At 34.9% G+C, this 7,746-nt stretch overlaps 1 long non-coding RNA gene across 1 annotated transcript; it reads right to left on the reverse strand.

The window, feature by feature from the left end:
- Nucleotides 1–221: 221 nt before the first annotated feature.
- LOC143887105 (uncharacterized) lies at nt 222–1,369 on the reverse strand. The gene is made up of 3 exons (XR_013254044.1): nt 1,118–1,369; nt 665–831; nt 222–448 (listed from the first exon to the last, which is right to left on the reverse strand). It is a non-coding gene; the product is annotated as an uncharacterized LOC143887105 (long non-coding RNA).
- Nucleotides 1,370–7,746: the final 6,377 nt, after the last annotated feature.

The following is a 7,746-nucleotide window of genomic DNA, read 5'->3' on the forward strand; positions in this document are numbered from 1 at the left end:
ACATTGAGGAGCACACGGTGAAGGAAGTTGCTACAAATATTTATTTCCAAATAATGTCTAGCAGAAAAGATTTGAAAATCAGATTTTTTGGCACTGTTGTAGATGATTTGGAAATCCATGGATCTGATCCAGCTCAAAATATCAACTAAATCCAAATATAAATCTTGTGGGTATCCAAACGTGGCCTAAGCTAAATGTACACATCATAACATCTAAGGAACTGTTGGAACCATGTTGAAAGAGCTCTTATTTAATGAAACCAAGCAAACTAAAATATATCATCGTACTACAAAACATTATCTAATTTTAGAGGTTAAGTTCAATGCAAACTACAGTAAGGATCCACATTATGATCTACGCAAGGAAGACAAGAACACTGTAGAGGATTTAAAAGTTTGTTGCATGAGTAACACCCCACTTTTCCACTTTGCTCCCCATTTTTTGCTTCCTGAGATGCAACAAAGTTTAAAATCATTCTTCTCATTTCTGACAAAGAGTTGTTATTCCAATTGGTAGAAACTCTATATATCCTACCAAGTGTTGGTAAAAATACACTGGAATTTCAGATTATAATAATAAACAACACAAATAAAGCAATAATCCACATGTAACCAAACCAAAAATAATAGAAAGAATCAAACAGTAAAGAGAGAGAATGACTTACGGTTGAGTCGAGGCACTGATCTAAACCTTAAGGAAAATATTGTCCCTGCATTTGACGAATCAACAGTGCAAATGGATTCTCTAGCATATGCCTCCATGATACAACTCGTCCGCTCTAAGGGGACGTGCACTTAAACAGCCTGGAACCCTTGAGAACATGCCTCACGTCTGTGGAATAAATTGGGAAGAAGAAAAAACTTAAAAGCATGAGTGTATGTACGAATATTTATAGGAATTGAAGATAATACTTAAGATACACTTCTCTTTACCTCAAAGGGCTTGGCATGATCTGGCAGCTGTAGTACCGGGTCCTGAGTTACCGCAGTCTTTAGGCATTGTAACTTTTAATAATATATATATATATATTTGACTTTTCACATAAAGCAAATAAATAAAATTTAAAATTTTAAATTAAAGAAATAGGTCAACACTAAGTAAAATAAAGATAGATCACCAAATTTTGGACTTGACGATGAACCTCTTCAACATCAATGCCAAAACCTCTCAGATCTCCTTGTAGTTGAACCACCTATAAAAATGGGGAAATGTTATCAGCACTACTGTATTTTGATGAGGGCACTCCTCACTTTAGGATCTAACCTATGGAAATGATTTTTGGGCCACAACGTATTTAGGCTGTGGCCCATCTAATGGACGGTTTGGATCATCCTATGGTGCGAACCATACCGTACTTTTAATAAAGTGAGCAGTGCCCTCATCAAAATACAGTAGTGCTGATAACATTTCCCTAAAAAAATGGTTACATGAATTTCTAGAAATGTTGATGCTCTGCGCGAAACAGAAAAAAATATCAATTATAATCAGCTACTAACCAATCACACTTCATCTCTTGTAGCAACATTAAGCACATCACACTCAATTATGTTATTATCCACACGAACAATTGTTGAAGATAAATTTCTCTTGGTAGCCTGAAAAACCATAAGACCTTTGATCTAAGAAAAGGTATAATGCATGAGTGATGCAGGGAAAGTGCGACGGGGCGTTGCTCAAGTGTGTAGAGACATGCTCTAATGTGTTTTGATGTAGATGTAACAAAGAAATCATAATCTTATGTGAGATTCCTTAAGTTTTCAAGTGGATGTGCATAAAAAGGGATTCAACCTTGAAATCTACTGTGATCAACACAACTCAGCAACAAATTCTGGACGTAATCTGGTCAGTCATAAACTGGTTTAAATTGGCATGTATAAACTGCCTTTTGCTATGATAAAATCCATCTGTCTGCCAGTGAGTGAGGCTTTAGAGCGGGCTTCGGACCCCTCTAAGATTCACCGTGCAAACTATTTGTCTGTACCTCACTAACAGAGAATAGGATAACAATTTGCTTGATGTCAAAATTCATTTATATGAAACAAAAAACACCTATTCGGTTCACCTTCTTTCCAAGAAGCGCTTCCCAACAAAACACGTAGTTCGTAAATGGAAGGAAAGAAATGTTTAATGCTACCTAAATTTTGAAGGTTTCAAGTGTCGTTAAAACCTTGGAAGTAATTATCTTCACCTGTAAAACAGCCAACAACCACGAAAATTATAATGTAATAAGAAAAATAAGGAAAATATATCAAAATGTTGAAAGTTACCTTCTTATGTTCCCGTTTGAAGGGAACAAATCTTCTCTATGGTTCTGGCACATTTGAAAATGGGTGCTTTTTGTAGAGTGGGGAGAGAGAGAGAGAGAGGGACAACCACTTCTTTCAACAAGAACCATTTCATTCATAAACCCAATTTTCAAAATTAATATTAAAATTAGTAACGATATCGATAAATAAATTAGTATTTTTCGAGGCTATTGGATACCTCCTGACATCATCTGATTCCCATTAATTTGTAAATATATAATGACAAAAAAATTTCTATTATTCTAATATATTAATGATTGATAATGACAGGAGATGATGAGAATGAAATTGCAAGAATTGAGGCTAATCTTGGAGTTCGCTTTCAAATGAGATTGGCGTTTTTCTGTTTTTCTCAGGAGTAATTGTAAGTAGTGAAAACAGTTTTAGGTAGTGCTATGTCTAGTTGAGGAGAGAGTGACATAAGGTTGGTGTTTTTCTGTTTTTCTCAAAAGTATTTGTAAGTAGACAGTGTAGGAAACTGTTGTAGTTGGTATTATATGATCGAGAATCATGAAAAGTCAGTGACGTTGATGAATTCTGTGTTGCTCTGTCTCTTGTCTATTTCTATTTGAGTTTTCTTTTTTGGAATGTATGAAAAATAGGAAAACCATGCAAATTGATTCATTAAAAGAAGAGGATAAAATTTCTAAAATATTGCAAAATGAGATCAGGAAGAAGAGTTTTAAAAATGGAAAAAGTCATCTACAAAACTTCAAAATCTCAATTTTATTCAATTAATTAACAAATATTAACGATAAATTGGGGAAACCAATATTTGATCTTGAAAAATGAATAAATAACTTGCAATATTTATCCACTTTGAACAATAACTTCTATATATTTCCCTGCTAAATGACAAAATGTTAAAAAGAAAAAGAAAAACAATATATATGGTGCTCCGACAAACCCTAACAATGAGTGGATTTTCTCAAATAAAACAAGAAAATGAATTGTTAGATGCATTTCATGTACTTAAGAGTATTTTGGCCATTGTACTTAACGCACACACACACACACACACACACACACACACACACACATATATATATATATATATATATATATATATATATATATATATATATATATATATATATATATATAGAGAGAGAGAGAGAGAGAGAGAGAGAGAGAGAGATATTAGTGAGGGGGGCTGGGGGAGAGCTCTCACTCCAACTCACATTCATCTCAATCTCATTTTCAACATGAATAAATATCTTACATTGTTTCAAATGTGAAATATTTTCAATTAATTAATCAGTCAACTGAAGGCAGAACATAATACCAACCAAGGTAGACATCAACATACCAAGCTAGCACCCAAACATGTAGCAACTAGCAATAACTAGAGATGCAATCAGAAAAATAGATATAAAGGGAAATAGGGGAAAAATAATTGTTGAACTCAAAATTTTACAAAAAAAAAAGAAAATGAAAGGGATAAAGGTAAAATGCCTTGGTAAAAAAAGGAAAAAGAAATGGTGGTTACAGATTACGTTTTTCCTAAAATAAAAGGGATAAATGATGAGGTTTCGTAACTTCCCATAAAAGAGGGATGTTGAAATCGTGGAACGAACGGTAAGGGTGAGCTGATCGTTGGTAACAGCTCTAATAAGAGAAAGTGAAGATCGTGAAATTGAAGATAAGCGATGAGTTAGCATTAGCCAACGACACCAAGAAGCTCTATAAATAGAGGAAAGATACTTTTGAGAGGGACCGGATCATTTGGAGAGAAAACGACGCAAAAGGAAGAGAAGAACCAACAAAAAAAAAAGAAGAAAAAGGTAAAAAGGTAAACAAAACAAGACTTCTCAAACTAGCATTTTTCTTTTCCCTATTTACCGACTTTCTCCGAGAAGCAGATAAGTACTTTTGAGTCTCTCCTCGGAGATTTAAAAGGAAGAAGACCTTTTCTTACGGGAGAAATATGATGAAGATGTTAATCTTAAGATCTTAAATTAATGTGCAAATAGATCCGTGCAAATAAACTAGAATACAAAAGAAAGATTGTGAGACTTACCTCGGTCGGCCATGGCAGTGATCGATCGGGCTAGGTCTTCTACTGCCTCTCTGGTCCGCCTGGTGGGAGAAATCTCCCTTTGGTCAGTTTAGATGGCAGCAGAGACGAGTCCCTCTATTTATAGAAAAAGATTTATCGTTCCACCCACAATAAATCCTAATTGGCTTAATCTATTTAACCAACGGATGTAGTTGAATCTAGGGCTACATTAATCATCCATGTCTCAATAAGGATGAGATGCACTGATTACCTTAAAATACCCTTCACCGATCACTGTGGAAACAGGTAACTCCAGTAATTTCATATTTAATCTCATTCTTCAATCTAGACTGTCGATCTTAGATCAATGATTGACAATATAAGATCCTACGTTCTCCCACTTGGCAAGCATTGAACATAAGACTAACCTTGATACATATCTAGACTGGAAGACTTCTTGGCCAAATAAGATTAATGTGATGACATCTCAAAAACAAGATCACATCTCACAAGATTCTAACAACGAACCATAGAGGTCAATACTGCATCAAACAGTATACGACCAAGTATGATCACAATTACTAGAAATCTCGTTCACAAATGATCGCCGACAAGCATGGAACGTGTAGTATGGAAATACCGTACTTTATGTGATCATTTTACGCTAAATCCAATATTGGTCAACCTTTGTGCTTTTCTCCTGAAGCTCTCATGTGAATAATAATCGCCGTGCTTAACTGTAAAACTTAAGGCACTTTTGCTTCTTACCTGAAGCCCTTATGTGACTATTACCATCATGCTCAAGAATTAATGCTTCTTACATGGAGTCGACTACTACAGTCATGCTTAAGTATGAAACTTAAGGCTTTCATTCTAGGAATATTTTCACAATTACCCAAATGATAACACATTCCTTGACCGATATCATAATTTTTTATTAAATCAATCCGGCTGCGCTCTAAGTAACTTTAAGAGCTTCCTACGTACCCGGAATTGGGATCAAGCCTGCACGTAGTTCTTGTTATTCTTTACAATATGTCAAAATTAAAATGTGCTCTCACTAACCAAGTATATTAAAGGATTAATCAACTGAAAATGGTCTCTGTACTTCGATAAGTTATTTTTGACCAATTTTTATTAGCTCTAAGAAAACTTTCTCCATTTACTACTTGAAAAGTGACTTCATCTTTAATTTGAAGCCTCGGGCTTGTGAACATCCACTGCTTTTTTCTTCTTTTCTAGCCAAGCTGGATATTGGCGACACTCTATCTTCTTATGTCCCTTCTTCCTGTAATGGAATCATTTAATAACATGGCTATTCTTAGTCTTGGGATCATGTAGCAGCTTCGACATGTTCAGCTAGAAAGGTTCCTTAAAGTTTGGCTTCTACCTTTGAAAAGTGAACTCTTTAGCTTTCTCATGTTGTATCACGTAAGCACTTTTAGTTCTTTCTTTCTTCAAACGATCCTCGTCTTGCACACATACGGAGATCAGCTCATTCAGCTCCCACTTTTCCCTAAATGCATTATACGTGGTCTTTAGTTGTCCAAATTTTAACGGAAGTAAATTCAAGGCCAGGGTACTATAAATGAATCTGATATGTCTACTCCCAGAGACCTAAGTTTAGATCCCACGTTTATCATTCGTAAGATGTGCTCGCTCACACTTTCGTTTCCATCACATTTCATGTTAATCACGGTATTCATTAAAATTCCAGTCTATGCTTTCTCATATTCAACAAAGTTTTGCACCACCACATCCAAGAAATCCTTGGCTCATACTCAGGAATACCACCCCTGATTACCTCAAACATATACCTACACATGATTAGAATACATATTCGATCGGCCATCACCCATCTTTCATACTTGGTACTCGCTTTACGAGAGCAATATTCTCATTGTTTGGGCGGATCATCTTCTCTAAGATCCAAGTCAAAATCTATGATCCCTAGAACAATCGCTAAGTGTCACTATCGATGGTAGTTGACTAGGTATAGATGAAGCGTTGATTACTATAAAAGTCAAATTGAAACTATGTCACCGACGCTTTTATCTAGTTTCTTTTAAGAATCCCCTCGAAGTCCTACCCACATCCATGTAATCTCTCCTTTGGGATAAGATCATAATGTGCAACGGTCCTGTCTAGAATTTTACAACAATTTCTTTAATCAATTCACTAGAAGTCCAAACTATATCTAAGTAATCAACTACATCTAAGTAATCTCTCCTTTGGGATAAGAACACAACATGCAATAGTCCTTTCCAGAACTTATCGCAATGCCAACAGATGCAAAATACAATAGCTTTCGAAAATATCAATACCTTTGGGTTGAAGAGATCTTCTAGGCTATTAGACTTTCTTCGATTACATGTGCCGTCTTGAATTGAGCCAAGTAGGGCTTTCCTTTGGGCCAACCACTACCTATTATAATTCAAAATGCAATTTCCTAAAATGATTTGGAAAGTCATTTAGTTTCCGTGAATGGAACACTTTGGTGGTTAACCACTCACTTCAACTCTTTCCAGATCATGTGAATAGGACAATTATATCAATGCTTCCACTTTTTTAATGATAATTCATCATATAGAGTTTAATTATTGTTATTCACATGCTATAATTCATAGAAGATTTATTTTACCAATAGTAAACCTAATAAAGCAATATTCCATGAATATCCTTGATACTCAACTCAACTCAACTAAGCCTTTGCCCCAAACTAGTTGGGGTCGGCTGATGAATCCTTTAGAAAATTTTCATGAAGAAGGTGAATGGATCTACCCGGCTCAAATTGACTAAGTCTAATCCTAACACTAGTTGGGTTCGTCTACATGGATCATTTTCTTCCATTCTATCATATCCAAGGTTATGTTATCTGTTATGTCTAGCCCTGAAGTCTTTCTTAACTGTTTCTACCCAAGTTGTTTTCGGTCTGCCCCTACCTATTTTTACTCCATCAACTTGGCACGAGTCACTTCTTCTCACTGGAGCATCCAAACGCCCACGTTGGATATATCCAAACCATCTTAAGCGGTACTCCATCCTTGATGATTCTTCAAAATTATCTATCTATCTTTGATAAATAATTATCGGACAATTTATTGTACTATCTATAAACAAAATAATTACAACACCCCCCCCTGAAATTTTTTAATAATTACTAAAATGCTCATGGACTAATCATCATGATTAATAAATCACCTTTGGGCAATTATAATAATAACTAAACTTATCTAGAGCACTTCATCATAATTATTAAAATTAGATAAATTTATAAGACCAAATTATTTTCAATCTACTTAAATAATTTCTCAAAATCAATCAAAGCATAAAATCAAGGGTATTATTTCCAAAGGAACACCTTAATTATCAAAACCGAACCTTACACAAATTATAAAACATGTAAGAGTGACGAAATCAATAAATGTGTCTGTGTGTGCT

Source organism: Tasmannia lanceolata, unplaced genomic scaffold, assembly GCF_043159265.1.
Source record: "Tasmannia lanceolata isolate RefF3 unplaced genomic scaffold, GAP_Taslan_0.1 ptg000012l, whole genome shotgun sequence".
Taxonomy (NCBI): domain Eukaryota; kingdom Viridiplantae; phylum Streptophyta; class Magnoliopsida; order Canellales; family Winteraceae; genus Tasmannia; species Tasmannia lanceolata.